At 37.5% G+C, this 21,293-nt stretch overlaps 1 protein-coding gene across 9 annotated transcripts in view; it reads left to right on the top strand.

The window, feature by feature from the left end:
• Nucleotides 1-21,293, top strand: part of sorcs2 (sortilin-related VPS10 domain containing receptor 2) — a 179,132-nt gene that overhangs the window by 23,305 nt on the left and 134,534 nt on the right. The window lies entirely within an intron of this gene.

Here is a 21,293-nt window from a genome sequence, read left to right as displayed (position 1 = left end):
ACGAAAATGGTAGGTCCTAGAAAAAAACTTTAAGTGTTCATTTGTAGCAGAGATGTGTATGTTGCTTGTGTAAAAAAGTATTAATCTAACCTAATTATTTTTTAATTAATTGAGCCAAAACCAAAATGCGTTGTGCCCCGCTCTCCCCTACCCATTTAGAGAGTGATCCTGTTGATCATTATTCTTAAATTGAAGTGTAAATTCACAGTATGTTACATCCATTGTGTGTGTGTGTGTGTGTGTGTGTGTGTGTTTTCCCGTAGATACATTTCAAGTAGTCTATTTTCTTTTGTTTGGTTACCTTAGTCTTCAAGACAATTTTCTGTGTGTAACCAAGCGGGTGAGACAGTTCTGATCAAGGGAGTTTTAGTTTAATTGGGGTCTTTCCTCTTTGTCAGTGAGCTATTGAGCTTGAGCTTTGAGCATTTGAGCATTACTCACTGCCCAGCCCTTACTGCCATAAAATCAGGTGTATGGATGGAAACGGTGCACCTTGAAGTTGCAGAGGAGCACATCCAACTTCTACCGTTCCCCAGTACCTTTGATTCTTTTATATATATATATATATATATATATGATTCTTACTGACCCCTAATTTTTGAACGGTAGTGTTGATTGAAATGTTCCTTTGGGGATTGGGAGTTTCTGGGGCGTGAATGTTACACATTTAAATAATGCGCACCCACGAAAACACAAAAAAGGGGGCAGAGGCCTGTCTGATCTGCACTAGAGAAGACGAAGAGTGTTGCTGTCAAAGAGACGCCCCCCCCCCCCCCACCCCACCCTGGTTCCAAAAACCCTTTGTTTGGTCTTCTTAACACTGTCCTTGAACATTATGACCCAACATTTATCTGTGCGCTACACATTTTATGGAGAATAGCTTGTTTTCTGTTGCTTTTGAAAGCTCTCGCTTTTGTAAGATAGTTCACCGCTCCTTGGGGAAATTACCCATGGTTTTGTTACCTATTACTATTTGTATTACCTTTTAGTTTTCTGACAAATATCACGATTAAATGGTGGATAACATTTTATCTATTGGAAAATTACAAAAAAAATATTACACTTTGGAACGTCATGTGAATCCCGAGCTTGCAAATCTGCATGAAATTTGTTTTGCACATTCCTCTGGTTAGTTAACATTGTCAGGGTCTGAATTTGTCCCGAATTGGTTTAAAATTGACACCATCCTCTAGCCTGGATGCCCACAACATTTTTTGGTCGGGAAGTTCGGTCTGGATTCGATCCATTGAGGAGTAATTATGATCAGACAAGAAACGTTCGGGCCAATCAAATTGCCATGGCAGGCTTTATACGATGATGGACAGATGATCTGCAAGGACGTAATCATCATGTTATCAAAAAGCGCTTAACTTGTCTCCCTCAAAGATGACTGCAGCTGGAGAATTGAGATGTATAGATTCCGTTGTCACGTCTTTTGTAAAATAAATCGACAGCGCATTCATTTTAATAGACAAACAGAGAACTGCAATCAAGACATTTGTCGATTGGAAAGATATTTTTGGCGTCTTTCCTGCATGATTCGGGAAAAGTGTAACTTATCAGCTGGCTCTGATGGTCGCTAAGAAGATGGGACGTAATGAAAAGCCTGTGGTCGTTGTGGTTTCTCCTTTGGTCGCACTCATGGAGAAGTAAGTAAAAGAAGCAACACTCGTCATTTAACTTCTAAAATAAGTAAGTTCTATCGTTGAAAACTGCGCTATGCAAACGAGTTGACTTACTGCGTTGCTCTGATTGGTTGTAGGTCTACCGACTATCCAATTGAGTGCAGAGGTTTTATTTTCCTGGTTCGGTTACGACACGCCTCATAATCAAAGCCCTACGGAGGAGTTTCAGACTCATATTCTCACTAGAATATGAGTATGACGAAGTCAGGCTAGCCATCCTCAATATTTACATCAAAGAAGAACTTTGCAGTAATGGAAAGGCGGGACATTTCACGAACACATGCTAAACGCTGCCAATCACAACACACTGGGCCAACTAACCAATCTTAGAACATTCCGTATTTCGGAAAGAGGGGCTTCATAGATACAGGATAGAAACGGGATCTAGATGGCGCGTCCGAGACAACCTAGGGAGAGGTGCTGTAATAATGTAAAATATTTGCTGTTTTTTTAACAATCAAGCAAGAAAACATATTCTACACACCAAAAACAAAATCAAGACTTTGTAAAAGGGCATAATAGGACCCCTTTAACTCCTGTTTGTGTGTGAATATATGACCGGCCCGGTGCATTGTGGATTAGAGTGTTTAATGCTTAAAGGAACCGTATGTAAGATTGTGGCCAAAACTGGTACTGCAATCACTTTCAAATTACTGTAGAGCAGTGTATCCCCTCCCCCCTTTCTTGAGGTTGCCAGATAGGCTTCAGGATCCAGCAGAAACGTAGGCTGCTACAAGGAGCTTCCAAAGTCTCCATCTTTCAAAGGTGACTTTGTCACAACGTGTTTTAGAATCATACGTTTTTTTTTTAATTCGGAATGTTAGACTTTTTTTTTTTTATCCGACACGTTTGTAGCTGCAGCTGTGGTAACTACAGCAGAGCTGGCAACCTGCCACAACACTACTGGTTGGTAGATAGGTGGAGGGTGGAGCATCAGACTAAACACAACTTGAAAACATCAACATCAGTTGAGGGCTGCAACTTCACTTTTTATATAACAATATCCTGGCCGGACTACTGTTGTCAGTGATATAAGTTATTTGAAATGAACATGATTTCTTAATGTCTAGTCGTGACATATCAGGGCCATTTTATGGTTAATTGAAATACATTTCTTACATATGGTTCCTTTAAGGTATAGAAAGGCAGCCTCATGAGTGAGTTGCAGAGTGGACTAAACTTCACCTTCACACACAGAGACTGTTAGAACGTCCTGCTGTTAATCTACTGCTGAAATCTGCTACACAATGATGTTCTCTCTCTCTCTCTCTGGCTATCTTCTCATTTGATGGAGGATTAAAACACACACACACACACACACACACACACACACACACACACACACACACACACACACACACACGTGTGGCCATGTGGCATCTGGCTATGGTAGATAAGGCAACTGTTGATTAGTGCTATGAATGTCATCTTTGACAAAGCAATGAGATGAGGGTCATAGAGAGACATGGTGACTCTGCAGTCGGACTCTAGCAATCTCTTATAGCTTTCTATTTTTTTTTAAAGTCTATATTGGCATGATTGTTTACAGTATATATATTTGGCTGCTTGACATGTCCTTTGACAAACTGAGTAACTAGCTGAGATTTTAAAAGTAATTCTCAATTTACTGTAATAACTAATAATTTTCATCCCAATTGTGTTCATCATCTTGCTTAGATTGAAAGTTCCCCCTATTATGGATTTTTGAAAATGACTTTTCATGTAGTGTGTAACAGTGTAAGTGAATGAAAACATCCTGCAAAGTTTTAAATCTGGAAGTGCAACATATATAAAGTTAATGTTTTAGTCGACACAGCATTGTAAGCGTCAACTCTGAAATCTGAATCATTGAAATTAATCGTATTTCAAACGAGTCATAAGCCTTTTTGTTGTGACGTCAAGATAAAACATTAGCGTATTGCCTGCCAACTTATTGCGAGCATAGGGAAAACTTGAACCTCAAACCAGCAGATGATTCCTGTGGATACTAGACAGCATCATGTCGAGAAGAAGCTGTGCTCTACAATGTGAAGTTAAAGCCAGTTTTTCTTCACTGCCCAAGGATGACCATGTGAAGAATCAGTGGTTAAAATTCATCTTTACCACAGCAGTATAATCCTAAAGTTTTGCTGTGTTCCCTTTATTTTACTGACGACTGCTTTCTTAAATCTCGAAGATGAGTTCAAAATAATTAATTTTGAATTTTATATTGTGTTGGTCTCCTGCTAACTGGTTAACTCCCGACGAGCTGGCTGGCGCCTTGCATGGCTGACACCGCCGTCGGTGTGTGAATGAGTGTGTGAATGGGTGAATGTGAGGCAAATGTAAAGCGCTTTGGTGGCCATTAGGTCTATGAAGGCGCTATATAAATGCAGTCCATTTACCATTTACCATTTAACTCACATAATAATAACTCACAAACAGTTTATGTTGCATCAGTCATTCACGCTAAAGGAAAGCGTCAGTTAGAGGACGCGGTTAGGTTTAGGTATGGGGTGGGGGTAGGGTACACGCGATCCTAGAGCGTCATCTAACTGACGCTAAAGGGCGCCTAAAGCGTCAGATATTGAAGCATGGTCAAATGCTTCCCAAGGCGTCAGTTAGGTGATGCCTTGGGAGTGAGAATGGGCTGTTGATGCTTGTAAACTTGTAATAGGAGACTTAATAACATTAGGAGACAAAATAACATTAGGAAACTTTAAAATGGCATAATAGGGGCTCTTTAACTTCAGATGAAAGTGATGCTGTTTAGAGAGCTGTAACAGCGGCTTGGTTATAGTTAACTAGTTATAGAAATAATATGTTTGTGTATGTTTATGTGTTTGACAGATTGATTCCGTGTGATATATTTTATTTTGATTAATTTTATTTTTTCTTATTCTAGAGGTTTGTGTGTTTATGTGTGTGTGTATATATTTTACTTATGCTTTGGCAGTGTACAGCTTCTTTTCACTGTTCCAATAAAACTCCTCTAATCTGAGTGAGCGAGAAAGAGAGTGTGTGTATGTTTGTGTGTGTGTGTGTGTGTGTTATTACCTGTGTCAGTTGTGGCTCTCTCAGCAGTGTTGTTGATCAGTAGCTCCGCTACAAATAGTAAAGCTGTTAGTTTAACTAGATTTCTCTCTCTCTCTCTCTCTCTCGAGATGATAGTGTCAGTATTTCTAAAGTAGCTTTCCAGAAGCAAAACTATATTTTTGATCAAGTCGAGCAGCAGCACTGGCTATAAGGTTCTGTATGTGAGTGAGAGATGGAGCATTTGACTCTGATAAATGCTTTCATAAAGATTACTAGGCCTTCATATTATTACAGTATGACTGGACAGTTGCTCTATTTAAAATTCTCTCGGCTGTAAAATTGCCTACTTTCCACTGATACTACAAATAACCTCATAAAAAAATTATTTATTTTTTTTATTAGATTTGCAGAAGTTCATGGGGCCTTATCATACACCCGGCACAACGCAGCACCATGCAAGTGCTTTTTGCTAGTTTCAGCCTGATGCAGTTATCATTTTCTCGTCCTGCATCATGTCGTTTAAATGGCAAATGCACTTGCGCACATTTGTGTGCCCATGGTCATGCTGGTCTCAAAATTTGGGGTGTTTAGGTGCATTGTTGGCACGTTGCAGTTTTTAATTATGTTATTTAAAGAACACTTTAGTAATGTCTGCCTATAGGCGCAGTGTTTCTGCTACATTCATTCTGCCGTGTGTATATATATATATATATATATATATATATACTGTATATATATATATATATATATATATATATATACACTCACCTAAATGATTATTAGGAATTCCTGTTCAATTTCTCACAATTTATCACATGGCAGTTGCTTCAATGCATTTAAGGGTGTGGTCCTGGTCAAGACGATCTCCTGAACTCCAAACTGAATGTCAGAATGGGAAAGAAAGGTGATTTAAGCAATTTAGAGCGTGGCATGGTTGTTGGTGCCAGACGGGCCAGTCTGAGTATTTCACAATCTGCTCAGTCACTGAGAGATTTTCTCGCCAACCATTTATAGGGTTTACAAAGAATGGTGTGAAAAGGGAAAAACCTCCAGTATGCGGCAGTCCTGTGGGCGAAAATGCCTTGTTGGTGCTAGAGGTCAAATACTTTGACTCAGATAACCACTCGTTACAACCGAGGTATGCAGCAAAGCCACAACACGCACAACCTTGAGACGGATGGGCTACAACAGCAGAAGACCCATCGGGTACCACTCATCTCCACAACAAATAGGAAAAAGAGGCTACAATTTGCAGTAGCTCACCAAAATTGGACAGTTGAAGACTGGAAAAATGTTGCCTGGTCTGATGAGTCTCGATTTCTGTTGAGACATTCAGATGGTAGAGTCAGAATTTGGCGTAAACAGAATGAGAACATGGATCCATCATGCCTTGTTACCACTGTGCAGACTGCTGGTGGTGGTGTAATGGCCTACCTGAGCATTGTTTCTGACCATGTCCATCCCTTAATCACCATGTACCCATCCTCTGATGGCTACTTCCAGCAGGATAATGCACCATGTCACAAAGCTCAAATCATTTCAAATAGGTTTCTTGAACATGACAACGAGTTCACTGTACTCACTGTGGCCCCCACAGTCACCAGATCTCATCCCAATAGAGCATCTTTGGGATGTGGTGGAACGGGAGCTTCGTGCCTTGGATGTGCATCCCACTAATCTCCATCAACTGCAAGATGCTATCCTATCAATACGGGCCAACGTTTCTAAAGAACGCTTTCAGCACCTTGTTGAATCAATGCCACGTAGAATTAAGGCAGTTATGAAGGCGAAAAAGGGGTCTAACAGAGGTGTTCCTAATAATCTTTTAGGTGAGTGTATGTGTGTGTGTGTGTGTGTGTGTGTGTGTGTTTATATAGACGAATCCGACGAGCGTTCTGTGTAGGCTGCCATCTTGTGGCGACGCCATTACTGAGCTGTTACACCGGCATAGACATATGCACCGGTATGTAAACAAACCTCGGAGATAAGGTGATAACGCACCCTTGATGACAGCTACAGACAGGCAGAATGACTTGTTGGGTTGATGATGTTAGACAGTGGCCTCCAGTCACAGATGAAGGTACAAACCATCTTACAGATTATTTAAGAAAATAGCTTGGCAAGCTAGCTAGGCTAACGTTTGCTAACGAGGAAACTATAAAAAGATCTGTCCATTTGGCAACAATAACTAAATAAATGAAATCAAATAAACAAATTCATGTTTTTCCTTTGTGTCCATTATTTATCTCATTTTCACATTGCAACAGGCAAGGGTAAGGTAACGTTACAGCTAGAAAATATACATAATATTGACCAATTAGTGTTTTTAAACCATGGAAAGAGGTCAATATAACAGCGGGAAAACAATTATGTCACATAACGTTACATTTAGCTCAGGGAATCCATTTAATGACCATAGCATGTTAATTGAATAGAAAAAACAGCAAGAGAGGAGATTTTGCTGATCACTATATCACATATTTATTATATATTTTTTACTTATGTCATTAAATAATTGTTATTATACTCGAATGTCCACGTCTTGTACTCGCCCAGGAAATCTGTAAACCGTACAGCACCAGACAGGGGCAGTCGACCCGGGGTATTCACAGTGTTTTCTCTTCAAAATTGAAATTTTACTGCCACCATTGAAACAATTTATAACGGAAACTGTTTACCCACTCGACATTACACAAGGGGTAACGTTGTAACGTTAGTGTCAGTCGTAAATCGCGAGCTGTTTATTCCAGTGGACGCAAGTTGCAACTAAAACAATAGGAGGCGATGGCGCAACGCTACCCAGCAACAGCTCAGTAATGGCGCCCGCTTACTTCCGGTAGTTTCGCCGGATTCGTCTATATAGTTATGGACTCTTATTTTTGATATTCTGTTTTGTTTCCTTTAGTATTGTTTCCCTGCTCTGTTTTGTTTTGGTTGCTTTGCTTTCTGATTTGGTCCCTGATTGTTTTTGTGATTAATTAATTATCATTAGCTGGATCTTTATATTTATGTATAGTCTCTGGATAAACTAATTGACTCTGTTATCTTTTCAGTTAGACATATTTCAAAGTTTTTCCTTGTAGAGGTCAAAGATTCCTGGCATTAGGTATATTTTAACAACATGTTCCTTGATGTAACATTCAAGACTAAACTGCACTCAGCTGCAGGAGTCAGATCCTCTTCCAGGGCTACAAAGAAACAAGAGTGTGCTTAGCAGCATGAGCAGACTGAAGCCCAGAAGTCAGATCAGATCTCACTTGCTCACAAGTCTCTGGCCAAGACTTGTGGGTATGTGTGTCTAATAACTAGGAAATTGAGATTTGAGCAAGAGCATTATTCTTCTTTATTGATGACAAACTGTTATCTTCATTCTTCCCCCTCATTGATCTTTGAAGATCAGATGCTTCACTATAAGATACATGATGATGCTATGATATAATTTCTCTTCTACTGTCAAATGATTTGATAAAGTCATATTTTCTATTTTTTTGTTGACCATTGACCCGTTGTTTTTGTTTTTAACGTTTATTGGGTTCTTATCCATCTGTTCCCGTGTAGACTTCTAGATGGTTCACAGCTCAAAAAGTCTCAGCGCTATACAATTGTCATATACAATACAATACAATACAATTATTTTTACAGAGTAAGCATCATTTCAGAAAGTGACAATGACTCCAGACAAATCTTTCCAGACAAATCTGCAGAATCTGCATTCTTATGAAGCACTCTCAAGGAATACTAACTGTACTGTGTCATAAAAAGCCTATAGTATTTTATTATGTGTGATTCAATGTTGAAACATTTCTCCAAACTTGCAGCCAACAATGTGAGCAGCTTGTGTCAACCTTTAATAATTTTTTGAAACAAACTCATTCTTCTTTCCAAAACCTTAATTTTCCCCTTTAGAGCAGTATATAAATACAGGCTGCCCTATAGCAGTCAGAAATTCCATGCTTTCACTAACATCCCTCCCACACTTAGGTTTGCGTTTCCAAAGCCATCTCCCGTTTTTCAAAGATATCTTCCCTAAGGATCATTGTTCCACATTCCTTTAGCACACCTGTAAGGTGGATGGATTATCTCGGCAAAGGAGAAGTGCTCACTAACACAGATTTAGACAGATTTGTGAACAATATTTGAGGGAAATATGCCTTTTGTGTACATTTGAAAAAATCTTTGAGTTCAGCTCATGAAAAATGGGGGCAAAACAAGTGTTGTATTTATAATTTTGTTCAGTGTATTTATGAACCTCTTGTCCAACTAAAGACAGCATTTAAAAAAAAAATCAATCATAGCATTTACATTTTCTGTTTATACAGCTACAGTATAGTATGATGCCCATAGGGATTTCCTGTAATGATTTGTGTTGTCTACTTCTGTGTGGGATTAAAAAAAAAAAAAACGACAACTTTTTTTACTTTGGAGTTTCTGAGCGAGAGTGTCCTCTGGCTTTTTGAGCACAAAAAAAAACGTACTTCACTGACAAGCTGCTCATCAAATAAGCACAGCCTTTGCCAAATCGCATGCGGTTTCATTTTGATTAATCTTAAATATATATATATATATATATATATATATATATATATATATGAAGAGTTCAGATGCAAAAGCCTCTAAATGCCATTTGAAATTTTCTTCTTTAATGATGATTTTTATCAAACTTGTATATTTAAGTTCAGTAATTTCACTTAAATAACAATTAATAGGTAATTATCATTGCCATTTAAGTGAAATCACTGAACTTAAATATACAAGCTTGATAAAAATGATCATTCTAGAAGAAAATTTACTTAGAGGCTTTTGCATCTGAACTCTTCATATATATATATACTGTATATATATATATTAGGAATGTCATTAAAATATCTTTTATATTAAAGCTACATGTAAAACCGGCAGACAGTACAGACAGATGCATTCATTTTCATAATTAATTATTCATTGTATAATTGATTGTGTTAGACAACAAAGTAAAGGAGCAAAAACTCATATTAAAATCTGCATTTTGATTGATAGTTCGTCATGAGCTTCAGTTGTCACATGAGGTCTAAGTGTGTGTGACTAATCTACCCGTCAATAGATACTCGTTTATTTTACCATTAAAAGACACTGTAGCTTTCACAAGCCTGTGTATGTCTGCCCTGTCATGATTAAGAGTGTGCGAATGATGTGTATGTGTCTGAGATTTTGACTGTTTTCACTTTAATGAGCACACATGAATGCCTGCGTTTGACCTTCAAAAGGGCTGCTGACAGATTCATCTCTGTCTCGCTCTCCTGCTCACACACTGACACGCAGGCAACATTTACGGAGGCTTGACACATTTTACTTGACACAAACTTTACTGATCTCAGTCCAGTATGTTTCCCAGAGAGAGGCTAATGACTATTTGAATGTTTTATAGCTGTAGTTGAGATGTTTTTTTTTTTTTTTTTACTATTTCATATTGTTAGAGCATGTAAGCGCTAATTTATTTTTATTTTCCAAGCACAACATTTCAGTGAGGTACACAGGAAAAGGGAATGTAACAACTTTTTGGTACAAAAGTCCCCTGCCAGCTCATTGACTGGTAACTTTTAATATTTTTTTGATTACTTTGGACTTTCACTGTTGCAATGGTTCTCTTTTGTCCCATGGCAACAATGATGATTCACAACTTCCCCAAATTCCTAAAAAAAAATGGATAATTAGATCAACCTTATTGAGCTTAGTTATTTTCAAGGAGCTTTCCCTGTTTCTTTCCCTTCTCTCATAAGTCAATATTTATACTGATAACATCATCACTTTAACATGTGATTTGGATTTATTTCTACGTTACAACTTTATATATTAATGCGTTTAACTATCAGCGCCTGTGTGAGCATCTTCGACTAGCGGTCATACAGCCATGGTGCTTACATCCTTTCCCATCACATTATCCAATTTTCTCCACAATAAAGTCACAAAATTGAGCAATTTATGCAACTTTGAAAATGTTTGTCTCTGTTGTATGATTGCCTAATAAATCATTTACCGGAGACTTCAAAATGGCTCAGTAACAAAGCTTCAGCATTTTTATTTTTTCAGGGTTTTGCTGGAATAGACCAGACATTTAAAGGAATAGACAGTCATTTTCATTTTAGCTGTAGCCAAAAAAATGACATATTCCTGAAGACAGGCTGATAGACATTGTTTTGTTTATATATGCCAAAAGTAGTTATAGTAAGAGTGTATGCTAAAATGTCAGATATTAAAAATATCAGACCTATTGAAATTAGATTTGATTCTGTAATATAACTCAAATGTTAAATGCTTTAGATGAATCTGGTGAATTGAGAGTACAATCATTCAATCCTTATTAGCAAGTTAACTTATTAGGCACATAGAAACAAACAAAACAAAGCCATGTGCTCACACAAAACATAATACAAACACACAGCCAATGAGAGCTTTCACAGACTGGATGATGCATAGAACATGATAACACAAGAGCACCTGGCCAACGAAAACAAACCAGACTCTACAAAAACACTCAGAACAAAAGACAAACCATGGAGCATGTCCCAACCTCGAAACTGAACTGAAATCAAACTAGACAAAGGTGTCAGGATACGAATACCATGCTCCGCACATACAACACGTGGACGAAAGAGCGTACGGCCCGACAAATTTGGAACCGCAACGTCAAGACAAGTAGGAGTGTCAGGTCTCTGTCTCCAAACTAAGAATAAACCTGACCAAAGTGACAGAACCCTGACAGTTTTAGTTTTAGGTAACAATAACGACACTGATCATTAATAGATATGATAAAAAAGAACGTTATGAACATAGTGAATCAGAATATTTAACTGTGTAAAGCCACACTCACCGTATAAAACAGCCAGGCTCTTTGCTCATGTTATTGGCAGCCCACCTCAGACACCATAATTACCAGAGGGAAAACTCCAGCACACCACTATCTCACACCTGAAGCCCCCACGTGCCCCCCTTTAAAAGACACTAATGAGGAGATCATTAATTAAGGCCAAAACAAGCATCTCTGAGCTCTTGCACCATGAGGAAATCAATTAAATGCTACACACTGGCTTAATTAGGCTGTCAAGCACAGGGATAGAGACACCCACTACATGGGCCTCTGGAGGTAATAAAATGGGGGTCGTCTTCTAGCCTAGATTTGCATGTGGTGGGGGTGAGAGGATGACTTGTGTCACTCCTATTTAAAGCTCATCTTCGTGAAGAGAATAAAGCAGCACTAACGGTCCCGACCCGCTGCTGTTGATGAAATCTTGCTACCCACTTGCGGGACCTTCACATCACTGATTAAACATGGAAGACGGGGATCAATTAATTGGCTGCCTGAAACATTTCTTAGTTATTTCCTGTCACATTTTGATAGCAAATCAATGTGGAGCTCATAAAACAGTAACAGTGCACCCAGGGCTGTATTATTATTATTATTATTTTTAATAAAAAATAAAATGAAAACTGAATCTTAGTGGATATATCTTAGCAGTTTGAGTACTTGTAAAGTGCTTTTGTCATTCATTCCTCTCCAATTGTGCCTGTTCAGAGGTGGAGTGTTTATCTTTGCTTATGCCAGACATTATATATTTCTGTGATTATGATTAATGCTAATATGCCATACGGAAGTCCACTGAGGCCCTCTCTCAGTGTTGGGTCCATGGTTAAGACTCACGTAAGCCTGTGCTTTAGTCCGACCCTCTCCACACCACATAAAACATTGTAATCAGTTGAACTGGGCTGCAATCATTGTATTCCTACCATAATAATATATTGCTTTGAGCTTCTTTTGCGAGACGTGTGTAGATTAGTATTTTCTGTTTTGATCTGCATGCAGGGCTCTCTGCAGGGTCTATGGACAGCCAGTCTTCATAAAACATTTGGATGTATGTCTGCTTCTGTAGGTAAAAGATGGGGTTTGACCTCATTTGTTGTAGAAGTGCCACATGATCAAGGTGTAAATGTCTTCTGTAAAAGGTTTGTTGGAGTATAGGGCATATCACAATTATCAAAGAAAATAATCTTTTCTCTTGTGCAATCTTTCATAATTCAAAAAATACACAAAAACACGTTATGATATTATTGACACATTCCATAGTTATGAAACATGTTCCATGACTTTAATGCTTTAGAGGCTCAAATGTCAAGTGTTTGTTTCGAGACTTATTAGATATGTTAAACTATCTAGCACACAACCTATCTGCTATGAAAGCTAATTGGATGTATAATTTATTTATTATATTTTGATAACAGGGTTGCGTAAAGCTCTGGAGGTAGTGAATCTCGCAGATGATGAATAGCAGATACAACATATACATTTTATTTGACCTCCTGTGGATGATGATCAGCATTTTCTGAAGGTTAAACTCCTCATTTTAGTCCATTTGTTGCAGATACTTATTTTATTTTTTTTGTGGAGAATGCCTTTCATCTTTAACAATGAAAATTTCTGTTCATGAGGCATGTTTGTTGTTACCATTTACAAAATCCTGAATACTGAAGTTGAAGTATCTAAACATTATATCCTAAAGTTCTAAAAATGATGCTTTTGTTTTGTAGAAATGCTAAAAAGCCTTAGATTACAAAAGCCTCTTTTCAGAGAATGTACAGTATCGTCATGTCAGCAGCATCTATGATTATTAGGGTCACATTGGGTTAACTGTCCAGTAACCTCTGACCTCCCTTACGGTGACAGATTAATGCTGAAATGCAGTGGTTTTCTCCATTAACTCATCCTTTACCTCTTTTCTGTCTCTTTTCACCTTCTCTTGTATACACACACCACTTTTCCCTCTAAAAATAAAATAATACAATTATTTTTTACAGTACCTTTTCTTTCTGTGTTTTGTTATAGTTCCTCCTGATCCACAACACTAAAATGCATGTATTAATGGATTTCAGAAGATCTTCAAAGATATCTTTGTTCTTTGTGTAAAAGACTATGCAGGTTCCTTTTTAATCAATTATGCATGTGACAGTATGCAATCACAATCTTGATGAAGCTGATGAATTATGCACGCTCATCTAATTAAATCTCTCTCTAGTTTCATCTTTTCTAGCTCACTTAATCTTAGTTTATTCCAATCTCTTGACATCTTTTTAGCTCTTTATCATCTATAGCCTTATCTTTTCCACTGTGAGGGAGTGGCTGAATCTTTTGTTTATTAGAGGTAGATATCTTGCATGGGCTGTTTTGTTTTGAAATTAATTCAAGAAAATAATTGTTTGCTTTAATGCAAGCTCTCCGTCTTGTTTAACAGGAACATAAGCAGAAAGAAAGTCCCTAGAGAAAGGAACTCCATGTCGTTCATAATTACTTGCTATGAATACATTCAAACATTTCTCCTTTATTAGGAAGGCCTTCTTTAAAAAAAAAAAAAAAAGATTAAGAGATATTTTCCTAAAAAATAGCAGGTACCCATGCGGTGAATTACAGAGATTTCTGCAAGCGCTCTGAAAGTGCCGATCAGACAAAATGCGTGATTGTGTGTGTCTGAGACTTTACTCTCTCCATTACTGAAAAAATTAAGAACAAGTTTACTCGCGTCTTCTTTAAAGCAAGTAAATTTGTTTCTGATTACAAGGAAGCTTCCGAGTGTTTTTTTAACATATCTGCATGTGTTTTTTTGGGGGGTTTTTTGCAGACACTTTATCTGGGTGTAGCTAAGAGCTCTTATGATTTCTCTCTTTTTCTTTTCCACCGAGAGTAATCGATAGTAACAGCTGCAGATTCTGTCTGGCATAAAATGATAAAAATAGGCAGTGAGAGACAATTCGATCTTTTTTTCTTTCCCTAAATATGTCATATATTTATATGTTTCTGCCTATCTATCTCTGAGTTGCCCTTTTTTGCCCTTTTTATTTCATTTTTAATCGGCTGTTCCACCTTTTCAGTTCTTATTTCATTCAAATATTTTCACACATTCTTCACACTCCTTTATACTTTCATTTACATTTGTCCTCATTCAGCATTGCTCTTAAACCATTTTGTTTCCTTGCCTTTCCCATTTCACCTTCATCTCTGCAGTTTTCTACCTTCTGTATATTTTATTTGGTCTATTTGGCTGTTCTTTACTGTATACTGCATTTTTTAGGGATAGATGCTTTGTATTTTAGTTATTTGCCTCGTTTGTTGCTTGTAAAATTAGTTTCTTGTATTTTTAGTCTGCAAGCCGTATATATACAGTATCATATTTATAAATACTGTATATAAATAGTAATGGAGGAAGTGGCTGAAGGATGGAGAAAAGCAACATAAATTGGCAATTATCTCTTTTTTTGACAACTTGAATATTTTAATCGATTTTTTTTAATGAGTGGTGTTTTTGCATAGGTTACATGGTTCAGATTGTTGTTGTTTTTTTTGTTTTGTTTTTTTTTGGCTAGTACTATGTGGATACTTACTGGCCCAAGCCACCTTCAAGACTGTAATATGATGTTCCAATTCCTAAAACTCAGGTCCCTTTTCAAGGATTAATCTGAAATTGATTTAATTATTTTCCATAACCAAAATTGTAAATTAAAGTAGTGTTAGGGGTCTGTCTCTAATATGATCTAGTATTACTGTTGCTACTAATACATGTATGCAAGCCACAGAGCTCGAGCATACAGTTTTCAGATGTAACATGATGTGGCGTTTCTTGCTCTCTCCGTCACACATACACACAAATAGTTTCCACTTGCTTGTGATGCACACACAATAGGACCTTTTATCAATGCAGCCGATGTCGACAAAGCTCTTGTTCCTTCAGCTCACCTACAGCTGCTATTGACCCTTGTTAAATGGATTCTCACACTGGAAGTGCAGTAGGCTATTGTGTGATTTCCTACTGTGTAACAAATTGGTTGGAGTCGGTAAAAGATTTGATTTTCACTTTATGGCATCTGGATAGAAATGCTGATAAATATTGACAGTAGTCTTTGTCTCGTGTTGAATGATGCTCTGGGTTTGCATGGCTCACTTTAGGTTTTTTTTTCTGCAGATTCTTACATGTCTGAGCTTGGTTTAGCTTTGAGTTGCTATAAAAAAAAAGTAAACCTTTCAGGGAACAACTGTAATACAACGTAAACTTTCTGTAGATCAAAGCTGAATGTCCACTACAAAACATGGTCCAAGTATGAAATAAGATCTTTGTAAAGTAATCCATCCAAAGTTTTAAAGGCCTTGTGTAGCTGGAGAGCCAGATGGAGGAATTGCAATAAAGAATATGGACCTCCTCTGTAAATCATTAATAATGTGGAAGAATCGCATTTACAGGCCAACAACAGCCTCCGAGAATGTGATAACTCCCATTACGGACATCCAAAGAGTGACACCCAAAATAATTCCTGTACTTTGTAAATGGCTCATTTATGATATGCTCCACACATAATTTACAAGCTAAATATGTTTTATACAAAAACGACAAAAAAAAAAAAAAAAACATTGTTTAGATCAGTTAAAATAAAAAAAATGGTGGACAAAGAAAGCTTTCCAAGACATCTGGACAGTTTCTGTAACATCTGGAATGTTGAGTGCCAAACTGAGTGAAAGTGTGAAAAAGTTGATCATTAAAAAGGAAGTACAAAGTAAAGAACAAAAATAAAAGCCATTACATTGTTATTCCAAACAAAAGCTCAATTAAAATGAGCATTTACTACATTATTGGCGAAAGAATAATATTCTCATCATGTACTTATTTATTTGTGTTTTATCAAATGGCAGTTACCAATGTTTTATAAAAGCGATAAGCAACGTCATGTGTTATGGCAAGAAACACTCTCGGCCCATGGTGACATCACTGTGACTTATTTCTTCAGTCTACGTCTGTTATTTAATCAGATGTAGAATACACCCATTGTTTAGTATGTTAGAATTGAATATTATTAAATTGTATCTGACCAGGAAAAAGCACACTGTTGATTTGTTCCAATTTAGTTTTACTTCCAACTAGCCTTCAATTTCATTACTTACCTAGATTTATAGATTACATTTTTTTCTCCTGGGTGTTTATTTGTTATTTATTTATTTTTGTTGTTGTAATTCCTTGTGCGCCTGAGTTTTTGTCGATGATAATTGTCCCATGTGTCCTCATCTTACTGCTCTCATCATACTCAGGCCAGTTGAATGTGTTTATGTACATCTTGCAGGAAGTCATATTTAAAGATGGGTTGCTGTAGGTCTGGCTGATTTATAATATTTGGACACAGTAATGCACACTGTATACAATACACACATAGCTCACAGAGTGCTACTGGTTTGGACGTCCTCCCATTAAGACTCTCCCTGAGGCTGTTTCTCTCTGTAAAAGCCCTACAATAATGTCTTCTCTCCGCTGGTGTCATATAACAGATTATGGTTGTGTTGACGTGAATCGCCATGGGAACATTTCGCCTCACTGACCCAAGATCAATCATCATTATCTGTGGAAAGTTAACACTGGCTAAGAAACACAATATAGCGCCTCCTTATGCAACCTGCAGACCATTTCATGTGGTTTTCAAGTCATTGTTTTGTTTTCTGCCATGATCTGGTGATAGAATCAAGTTTATAGTCTTGAAAAATGCTACGTCATTAAAAGCTTGAATTCATCATCAAATAAGCCAAGAATCGGATTATTTTCCCTGAAAGCAATTGCATTTGGCAGTGAATATTTATAAAACTAGCCATTAATCAAATTTCTGTGTAAACCTGGTGTCTTTACTGTATGTGCCATCAGTCCTCTTTAGTGGATGAGAAGAGTCCCTGAGGATGCAGTTTCAGCAAGATGAATGTCAGAAAGGTTTAGCTATAGAATAAATGAAAGGCTCTCTTTTCATTCACCCCCGCATGATAAATGTAGCGTAGTTTTCAAAAAGCATTTAGCCTGCGAGATATACACTATGTTTGTGTGATTCTCTCTCATTGCGGTCATGTCATTAAAGTTCACTGAGTAAGGCAATGTGTTCTGCTTTTCAAATGAGAGTCATTATGTAAGGGCTTTGGAAGGCCAAGCTCTCACCCCTCTGCCTGTTTTTCGGCCCTCTTTCTCAGTTGTTCACTTGCTTATTCATTTGCTCATTCATTCAGCTGGAGTTTCTCTTATTTTCTTTCTATCTGTCACTCTCTCTCTCATTCTGTCTCTCTTGGGCCCTCCACTCTTTCATCTGTGCTCTCACTCACAGCACTGACACTTGCGACATACACAAGAGTGTAGATCAGTGGAGGGAAATTGATTGAGAAACAGTGAAGTTTGATTAATTTTGCACAGTTGTGTCCTAAGTCAAGCTCATAACTCTTTCTATTTGAATATACATTTAAAATGTCATTTATTCCTGTGACGAAAGCTGAATTTTCAGCATCATTACTCCAGTCTTCACATGATTTTTCAGAAATCAATATAACATGTTGATTTGCTGCTCAAGAAACATTTCTTATTATAATCAATCTTGAAAACAGCTGTGCTACTGTGTGTTTTATGAGCTGTGATACAATTTTTATAATAACATCAGCATCCTTGCTGAATAAAAGTATATATTTATATATAGTTCTCCATCAAACCTTCACTGACTCACATGCAAGCATGGTGTTTATGTTTGTTTACCTGCATAAGCACTGAAAATATCGTTACTTCTTGCTTCATACCACTGAAGTCCTACAGTAACTGTCAGACTCAGACCTTTGCTTCTTTTTTAAGCACTGACAGCACTTCTCTGTTTGTTTCTTTTTTGATAAGGTCAGCGCTGCTTGGTTCTGGGGCTCTTCCAGTGAATGTCAGCATTATGTTTTGGCTTTAAGTCATGCAATCTTCTGATAGGATTGGGTTTGTCCTTTTTATAACTTTATTAAACTAAGTTAAACTTAAGATTTGTTGTGAGGGTTATGAGGGTGGCCTATAAAGTTTGAACCAGATTTATTTTATGGTAAATGTGATGATTTTCAGTGTGGTGTTGTTACAAGGGGAAGTAAAGCGAACCTGTCCATGTGCTTAAATATTAACAGATGATGTCAGAGTATATTTTTATTTCATAAAAGCTGTGGCATGTTAGGGGGGTTATGCTGTAACATTATACAGAATTTCTATTTTAACCATGAGGATTTGAAAAAAAAAGTGAAGTGTACATCTGAGGTTTAAATATCTGTGGATGGTGATGACCTTTTCTTTGGTACGTACTGTATGATTCACTTGGCTGTTACTCAGCATTGGCTGACATGGATTTCTTTCATATGAGAAACTTATTTGATGTCTATCTTTTATCTTAATATGATGATGTTTTGTGAATATTAAGTTTGGACTCTTGCTAGAGATGCCAGTTAGTCATCACCAGTTACGTACTTAGGCACCACCTAGACCAACTGCTCACACTTAACATGATGGCACGTAAGTGCAATCTTTATTCTTTTCCTCTAGAATAGCTGCAAATTGTTTTCAGATGCTCATTTTGCTATCAATGAGATTCATTTGGAATGGAAGAATTGAGAAGCCTTTTAAAGAGTTTTGTTTGACCAACCTTGACAAAGACATTGTCACTGTTGAAAACAGTTGTGCTGCTTAACATTTTTGCTGAACTTTCATTCTTTGGGGGGTACAAACTTCAAAAGAGCTGCATGTATTACTTTTAATCAATGTAATTGCTGAATAAAAGTATTAATATCTTTTACAAAAATCTTACTGGACCCAAAAATGAATGGTGGTCGTTGAATAATTCAACTTGTTGAATGACAGCTTTTCATATTCAAGTGAGAGAAATATGTAAAGTATAGTAACAATTTTTGTTTCTGTTTCTCATACTAACATAACAACATAATCTCTGTTCCTGTTAGGGTATTGATCCTTTTTGTGTGTTGTGTTGCCGGATGAATGCTGAGTCTGTGTGAGGACTGTTGTGCATGAGCTCAGTGATGAGTGCTGCTTCTTTTAGAATTCACCGCCCTTTCTTTTCCCCCCACTTTGTAAGAAGACCGGCCTGCAATCAGGTAGAGACGGTAACAGTAATATAAAGCAATTATGGAAGTCTTTCCATTTTTCCATAAACTTAGGGCCAATCCCATTCTACCCCTTACCCCTTCACTTTCCCCTTCCCCTCCATTTTGCACGTCCACGTGAAGGGGTAGGGCTGTCCCAATTCTCTTTTGGTTGGAGGGGGAGGGCTAGGGGGAAGGGCCAGATAGCCCTTCAAACGAAGATTTTTCGGGAGCACATGAACGCCACACAATTTAACATTTAACATAGTAAATAAATAAATGAAATAAAAACATAGGTCTGTACCTCCAACGTGTTTATACAACACCGTTTTACAAGAAACTTAGAGCTTCTAACGTTACAGATTTGTGGTTAACCTTTTTGTTAAAATTGCAACTAAACGTTTTTCAGCAATCATACATACCATAAACTGATCCACCAGCAAACTTAGGCATCGAAGATATCGTCGTCTCCGTTGTTTCCTGCGAACTTCACAAGACAAATGCAAGAAAATAGCTGTAACCCACGCGACTGAGATAACTGCAGCTGTCGACGGCATCTTGGAAGTTGTGATAAACATCGGCGCATCTCCTGTGACGTAGGCGCTAGCGACGACTTACCTGTATAATGACATTTAACGGAGGCGTAGTGGTGTCCCATTTCTTAGGGGAATATTTTCACCCCTACGCATTGCCACTCTGTTTTAAGGGTCAAGGGGAAGGCGAAGGGGTAAGGGGTAGAATTGGGATTGGCCCTTACTATCCCTGTGGTTCTATGTCCTACTGGCACTGAAATAGATTGCAGTGTAGTGTTTTAGCCAGGGTGTGATTTGTGTGGGATTTCCCCCTTTCTGGTCAATGTATCCCTGCCTCTGCGTAATTATTTTTATCCCCGGTGGGGAAAAATGTATGATCAGTGCTACTACACTAGTGACGAGACAGATCACAAAACTTTTCATGGGTCTGTGATTTGATTAAAGTCAATTTTATTTTTAAATACGCTACTTTGGCTGGCTTTGATATCGCTGCCACTCTGCATGAGTCTACAGACATGCTCAATGTCCCACATGCGCTTTGGCCAGGTGCGATACCAGAGCCAGCCTCCGATGATGCAAAATGACGATTTTTGCGTCATCTGAAATTTTTTTTCCAGACAAAAAATACATAAATATCTCATCTCAGGGGGATATGACGGTGGAAAGAATGGTACTTCGAAAATACTACAGGTTTTCTACTAATACAAAGCTTAATGCTAAATCCTGAAGTATCCCTTTAATTCAATGTAAAGACGCGTTTATGTGCCTACGCATTTACGAGCCTACCCTATTAATCTATTGATTTAATTCTTGTATCTGTTTTCGATGTGCATGATCACAGTTCATATGTGTGGGAAGCTATTAGAGTAAAAATATTGCATTAGGCACCTCACGAGTTAATACGATTTTTTTTTTTTTACAATTCCTGCAAATGCAGTGAAGTCTGATGTTCTCATGATTTATTTTTATTAATAAAAATGTTTTAAAAAAAACAACATCTGTTTTTTTTTTTTCTTTCAAAAATCACACCTTGGTTGTAGCCTCTTCAGTGTGTGAGAGAACTGATTCACATGACTTATAAGAGCAGTTTCACCTGAGAGCAAATGTGAGCTGTTTTACCTAAGACGATTCTCTTTC

This window comes from Pimephales promelas, chromosome 1, assembly GCF_988280905.1.
Source record: "Pimephales promelas chromosome 1, fPimPro1.hap1.1, whole genome shotgun sequence".
NCBI lineage: Eukaryota > Metazoa > Chordata > Actinopteri > Cypriniformes > Leuciscidae > Pimephales > Pimephales promelas.
Note: the sequence above shows the minus strand (reverse complement) of the source record. Positions and strands in the feature narration are given on the sequence as shown.